Here is a 6,606-nt window from a genome sequence, read left to right on the forward strand (position 1 = left end):
GATTAAGCATATATATTTCTTGGATAAAAAATACATTTATATATTAAAAAAAAGAATATAATTCTTGGGCAGCCGGGGTGGCTCAGCGGTTTAGCGCTGCTGCCTTTGGCCCAGGGCGTGATCCTGGAGACCCGGGGTTCCAGTCCGACGTCGGGCTCCCTGCATGGAGCCTGCTTCTCCCTCTGCCTGCGTCTCTGTCTCTCTCTGTGTCTCTCATGAATAAATAAACAAAATCTTAAAAAAAAAAAGAATATAAGATTTTATTTATTTATTCATGAGAGAGGCAGAGACACAGGCAGAGGGAGAAGGAGGCTCCCTGCTGGGAGCCCAATAGGGCCTCTATCCAGGGGACCCTGGGATCACTACCTGAGGCGAAGGCAGATGCTCAACCACTGAGCCACCCAGGCATCCCAAGATTATATTTCTAAATTTCTCATGGGACATTGGAACCACAATACAAACTGTAAAGCACTTTAATGGAATGATGATAAAATACAAGATATCAAAGATTGCCGGATGCAGTTAAAATCATGCCTGGGGGAAACTAAGAGCTTTGAATGAATATACTAGGAAATATAAATGTATATGGTGTATACGTGGGGGTATATGAACACTCTGAACTCTCTTTGCAATTGTTCTGTGAATCTAAAACTTCCCTAAATTAAAAAGTTTCTGGGGCAGCCCAGGTGGCTCAGCGGTTTAGGGCCGCCTTCAGCCCAGGGTGTGATCCTGGAGATCTGGGATAGAGTCCCATGTCGAGCTCCCTGCATGGAGCCGCTTCTCCCTCTGCCTGTGTCTCTGCCTCTCTTTCTCTCTGTGTCTCTCATGAATAAATAAATAAAATCTTTTTTTTTTTTAAGTTTCTTTTCAAAAAACCTTAAGTAACTGGTATTAAAACTAAAAAAAAATAAGTGAGAAAAAGTCACAGAAATGAAATCCACAGTTATATATGTCATTGATAAGGTACATAGGATCCAGGGCAAAGACAAAAATCTGGGCAGCCCAGGTGGCTCAGCAGTTTAGTGCCGCCTTCAGCCCAGGGTGTGATCCTGGAGACCCAGGATCCAGTCCCATGTCAGGCTCCCTGCAGGGTGCCTGCTTCTCCCTCTGCCTCTCTCTCTCTCTCTCTCTCTCTCTCTCTCTGCGTGTGTGTGTGTGTGTGTACGTGTGTGTGAGATGAATAAATAAATAAAATCTTAAAGGTAATAGAAGGGGTCCTTCTCAAGATACAGAGTTATTAACTAGGTAACTATCAAGATAAAATAAAAATGTCTAAAGTATCTCAGAGGTAGCATCTACCATCTCAAGAGCTAAAGGAGCAAAGAGAGGGGAGGGTCCTATTACTGAAAGTAATATTATGGAGACCCTAGGAGCATTTAGGAACTCAGAGGAAGGACAGCATGGAGCTGACTCAGACTTTGGAGGAGGGGCCACTACCGCCTGAGCTGAGCTGGTGTCTCTGCACCAAGAGCCCCAGCAACAGGGGTCAGACCCTCGGAGTGGCAGCAACATGATAGAGTGGATTTTGTGCTTGTTGGGAAAACCACAGACTGGATACAGCAGCTGCTTCAAGGAAAAAAAAAAAGCACCAAAAACCAAAAACATGAAGAATCTTTGCTGGGAGAGCCGCATGCTGCTGCCACTGTCACCACCACCACCACCACCTCCATCCTGCCTGCTGGAAGCCCGCAGGAAGCAGAGAGGAAGGAGCAAGTTCGGGCTCCCCGCCCTTTCCCAGTCTGCCTCCCAGAGCTTACCTGGAAGATGCTGGCAAAGGGACAAACAGGCAGGGGGACCACAGATTGCTGTCTTTGTTGAGGACTTCTTGCTCTCAGCAGCAGCTCAGCTGGGCAAGGTTTCTTTAACTACTGGGGTGAGACCTTCAGTGATCCTATTTATTTATTCTTGGTTGTGGTCGCTTTCTATTAACTTTGATTTTGGGTAGCAGAGATGCCAAAACGCACCTCAGACCATCCCCTAGGTTCGAGCTTTACTTGCTCTCTGTGTGAATTGATGACTCATCTTCTCCTCTATATGAGGGATCTATCCCCCCAGCCAGGGGGGTAACCCACTTCCTAGTGTGGGGCCGCCTGGCTGGCTCAGTCGGAAGAGCAAGTGACTCTTCATCTCTGGGTCGTAAGTCTGAGTCTCATGTTGGGTGGAGAGATGACTTAAAAATTAAAAAAATATTTTTTAATAAAAAAAAACAGCAAAACCTACCTACCACTTAGTGTTTTGATGTGGTGGTATGAGGAACCCCAAATATCCTGGTGGGAGTCTCATCTTCTCAATCAAAGGAGCCAGTGTAGGCTCCCTGGTGGACCCATTTGTCCCTCGGGGAACAAGACTTCAAAGCTGTCAGAGCTCAGAGGTGAGGGGTAGGATTAAGAGTGCTGTGAAGGGGCACCTGGGGGGCTCAGTTAAGCCTCCAACTCTTTTTTTTTTTTTTTTTTTAAGCCTCCAACTCTTGATTTTGGCTCAGGTCATGATTGGAGTCCTGGGATCGAGCCCCATGGTAGGCTCTGTGCTCGGCATGGAGTGTGCTTATCCTTCTTCCTCTACTCCTCCCCGTCTCTCTCCACTCTCCCTCTCAAATAAGTAAAATCTTAAAAAAAAAAGGGGGGGGTGATCCTTGGGTGGCTCAGTGGTTTAGCACCTGCCTTCAGCCCAGGGTGTGATCCTGGAGTCCGGGGATCAAGTCCCACATCGGGTTCCCTGCATGGGGCCTGCTTTTCCCTCTGCCTGTGTGTGTGTGTGTGTCTGTCTCTCATAAGTAAATAAATAAAGTCTTAAAAAAAAAAAAAAAAGACCCTGTGAGGCACTATTAGAGGTCAGAGGAGCCAGTGCCCCTGTACTCTTTGGTCCTGGACACCAGCAGTGGGGCCGTGTCTGTCTCTGGTTCAAAGCACACACTTGAATCTGTAAGCGAGGACCTCAGATTTCGAGGGCATTGCTCCCAAGCGGTGTCGTAACTGTGTCCTCCTGGGTGGGCCGCTCCACTCCACCCCACGCCATGGGGTGGGCCCTTCTGGGTGATAGGGTACATGTGAGGCCAGTGACATTCATGAGCACGAGCCTGTTACTTGGCTTCTTTGGTTCAGGAATGAGCTTCTTGCTCAGGAGTGCTGTTGTGCAGGACCCCGTGATGGTCAGCAAGGCGCTCCCCAACTCCACAGAGAGTCGTGCCGCCAGAAGAGGGAAGGACGGAAAGCCAATCCCCATCCAGAGTCCGTATCTATTCCAGCAGGACAGATGGAACTTCTGTCCCTTCCAGGACAGGCGATCCACTAGAGTAAGCGTGCCACCGCTTGGTTGCCCAGCCCCCATGTGATGGCACCATGTCGAGGGGCCAGGGCTGGCCTTGGCTGTCGACAGGCGAGCCCCCGGCTGTGGCAGTAGGCGTGCCTCCATCCCTCCCACCGTGATCACTGTACACACAGGCCATCGAGCCGGCTGTGCAAAGGTTGGCAGAAGAGTCCAAAATCTTTACAGGACGGGTCCTGTGTCCATCTGATTATTGAGAGCCTCCGCTGCAGGGGATGGGCCTTGGCGACATCCACTGGGATGCACATGTCTTCGCATTTGGGGTCCTTTCTAGGACACCATCCTCTGCCTCTTCCCCAGGCCTCCTTGTCACCAAGCTCCCAATGAGTTTCTCTCATTCCTTAGCTGTCTGGCCAAACTGAAAGCCTGGACCCTGAGCTCCGTGGAGGTGGCAATCACAGGATGCAGCTAGCCCTCCGGGGCTGAGGGACCCTAGGGAAGAGGCTAGGGAAAGGAAAACAAGACAAAGGAAGAAAAGTAAAAAGAAGGGGGTGGGGGAGAAAGAAGCATAGAGACAGCCCTTTGGAGGTGTGAGGAGGGGGCCCTGCTGGGTGAGTGTTGTTTCTCTGGGTTGGAGGCAGGGCCTCCTGGACCCAGACCTGGGCCCAGACCTCTACGGAGGGTCCGGAGGTGCTGCCCTGAGGACAGTCATGGGGGCCTGGCCCTGTGGACATTGGCAGCCGTAGATCTGACTCGCAGGCGCCATGGACACTGCTACTGCCCGGTGCAGAGGCCTGGCGGAGGCCCTCCTGGAGCAGGAAACAGGTAGGAGGAAGCCAGGCCCCACAGGAGGCTTGCAGCCTTCCAGAAGCACCTGCTGGCAGAGCCCCAGCCAGGGGCAGGCAAAGCCACCCCAGCACCACGGCGGTGGTACCGACAGGTGGTTGGGGCTGGGATGGACGTTAAGGTAGAAACAGTGCACGTCTCATTTCCAGGATTATAGAAGGAGCTTCTGCAATTTAATGAGAAAAGGAGATGAGCCAACAGTTAAAAAAAAAAAAAAGTAATCAAGAAAATCCAAATTAAGGGGTGCCTAGCTGGCTCAGTCAGTGGAGCATGTGACTGCTGATCTTGGGGTTGTGAGTTCGAGCCCCACTTTGGGTGTAGAGATAATTTAAAAATAACATCTTTTTTAAATAAAAAAAAGATTTTATTTATTCACTTGAGAAAGAGTGAATGAGAGAGAGAGAGAGAGAGAGAATGAGTCCAGGGGGTTGAGGGGAGAGGGAGAAGCAGAGTGGGGATCCCAGGACCCCGGGGTCATGACCTGAGCCAAAGGCAGACACTTCACCAACCGAGCCACCCAGGAGCCCCCACAAAATAAAATCGTTAAAAAAGAAAAAAAAGAAATAAAATCCAAATTGAGATCATAGTGTGAAACCACCCAGATCCATAGGAATGTCTGAAAGCAAAAAAGATTGGGCGATCCACATGCCAAGGATGGCAGGGGTGTGCGGCGATGCCGGCTGTCCGCGCGGCCAGTGCACACTAATACGACTACCTCGGAACACACTTTTTCTCACAAAGTCTGAGGTTCCCACGAGTGTGACCCAGCCGTGGGAGCCCGGGGCACATCCCGGGGAGCTGTGTGCATCTGTGCTCGTGGGTCCTAAGCACCCGCCCAGCAGTGTTGAGGCTTTAGTAGCTTAAAACTCAAAGGCGTCCGGGGTCCTCCGTACTGTTGGAAACGGGGAAACAAGCGGCGGCGCGTTCACCTGGGGTGCACTGTACCAGGTCACCCCGACAATGAATGAATCACAGCCACGAAATGGGAAGGAGAAAAGAAGCCAGCCAGCACCCTTAAACACTCTACTGAATGATTCCATTTATATAACACTCAGAAAGAGGCAGCACTAATTATAGCATTCATAGTTGCAGATTTTTATGGTAAAACTCCAAAAAAATTAAATAGTGAGTGAGGGCCCCAGATGTCAGTATAGCTCTCAGCTTGGGGGAGGGAGAGGAGAGCGTTGGGCAAAGGGTTAGGACCGCGGGGTCTCCTCCAGGTGCTTGCTTTCTTGCTTTTTCTTTTCTTTTTTTTTTTTTTTTAAGATTTTGTTTACTTATTTGAGAGAGCGTGAGCACGCAGGAGTGGGGGTGGGAGAGGAGGAGGGGCAGAGGCAGAGGGAGAAGCAGGCTCCCCGCTGAGCAGGGGCCCCATGCGGGACTCGATCCCAGGACCCCGAGATCAGGACCTGAGCCGAAGGACACCCCGAGGCGCTCTTTCTTGACCTGGTGCCGGTGACTCCCGCTCTCTCGCGGGGACGCTGCCTCGTGCCCGTCGCTGCCTGTCATATCGCACAGAAAAAGATTTTTCGAAGGAAGCTAATTATAGACCGTGAGGAAACAGACACCAGCTAAGGCCAGACATCACATTATTTCACCTGCGAACACACTGTCGTTTTCGTGCGTCCCCCCAGTGACAGATCACATCTCCGAGTGGCGATCACTCATTACTACCCGATAATGGCCAGTGTTCATATTTCCCGGATGATCTCACAAACGCCATTACATATTTAATTTGTTTGAAACCGGATCCAAGCATTTGGTGGCATTTGGCCGAGTGTCTCTTACATCCGTCTTCCTCCCTCGTGCCTTCCCCGCTGCTTTTACCCCCTCGCCATGTAACTGTTGGGGAAGCCAGGTCGCACGTCCTGGAGGAGTGTCCGTGGCCTGGGTTTGGCTGGTTGCATCCACGCGGTATCACTAATGTGTCTCTCCTCTGTGTGCTCTGAACACGGTGCTGGGATCTGGAGCCTTGAGCAGATAAGGCTTAGTTCTTCCTCTTCTTCTTTTTTTTTTTTAAATATTTTATTTATTTATTCATGAGAGACAGAGACACAGGCAGAGGGAGAAGCAGGATCCACGCAGGGAGCCCGATGCAGGACTCGATCCCAGGACCCCGGGATCACAACCTGAGCCAAAGGCAGATGCTCAACTGCTGAGCCACCCAGGCATCCCCTGACCAGGTTCCTTTATGCGTGGATAGGCACATACTGTGTGGCTCAATCGCTCTCTCTCTTTTTTAAGTAGTTTCCAAGCCCAGTGTAGAGCCCAACATGGGGCTTGAACTCATTACTCTGAGATCAAGACCTGAGCAGAGACCAAGAGTCCAACGCTCACCTGACTGAGCCTCCCAAGCACCTCCCTCTTTCCATATTAAGATGCACCTACGACTTTGGGTCTCAGCAACCTGGTCTACCTCCTTCCAGATGTCCCCATCAGTCTGTCACAGCAAAATTGGAACCTGCCACCACGGACTGTGACTTAGGACTGTTACTT

Source organism: Canis aureus, chromosome 16 (genome assembly GCF_053574225.1).
Source record: "Canis aureus isolate CA01 chromosome 16, VMU_Caureus_v.1.0, whole genome shotgun sequence".
Taxonomy (NCBI): domain Eukaryota; kingdom Metazoa; phylum Chordata; class Mammalia; order Carnivora; family Canidae; genus Canis; species Canis aureus.